Source organism: Pterocles gutturalis, unplaced genomic scaffold (genome assembly GCF_000699245.1).
Source record: "Pterocles gutturalis isolate BGI_N339 unplaced genomic scaffold, ASM69924v1 scaffold4437, whole genome shotgun sequence".
Taxonomy (NCBI): Eukaryota; Metazoa; Chordata; class Aves; order Pterocliformes; family Pteroclidae; genus Pterocles; species Pterocles gutturalis.
In genome coordinates, this window is record NW_010112478.1 from 9,895 (window position 1) to 10,442 (window position 548).

Genomic DNA, 548 nt, shown 5'->3' on the forward strand with positions numbered 1-548 from the left:
TGGGGACCTGCCGCGGCTGGGACAGCAAAGAGAGCAGCTTTCCCAAAGCAGAGTAACCTTCCCCAATGCTTAACAGGGCTGGGAGCAAAAAATATTGTAATTAAACAAAAAGCTGAACAGCTGCGGGCAGGATGGGGCTCAGCATCCCAGGGGGACCTGGCAGAGCCCCTGGTACAGCACCGGGGAACAGAGCCACGGGCTCAGCCTGCACCCCAAGGCTTGTCTGCACCAAACACGGCGGCTCATTTATTTTTTTTAATTGAAGTTCAAGCAGTTGGACAATGAGCTCAAGTCCGGTGAACACACCCGAGCAGCAAAGCTGGAGCGTTTTACCCTCCAGCCCCAGCCGGTGTCCCCCAGGGCTGCCCCTCCTGCAAAATTCCCACCAGCTACCAACACCCACCACCAACCCAGGTTAATTAGCATCCAACCCAGGCTAACTAGCATGTAAAACTCTGCTCACCCAGGGCCATCTCTGCTGGAAGGGGCAGGGGGAGTGGCGGTCCCGACCAGCCCCACACACGCCCACATCCCTGCAGCAGGACCCC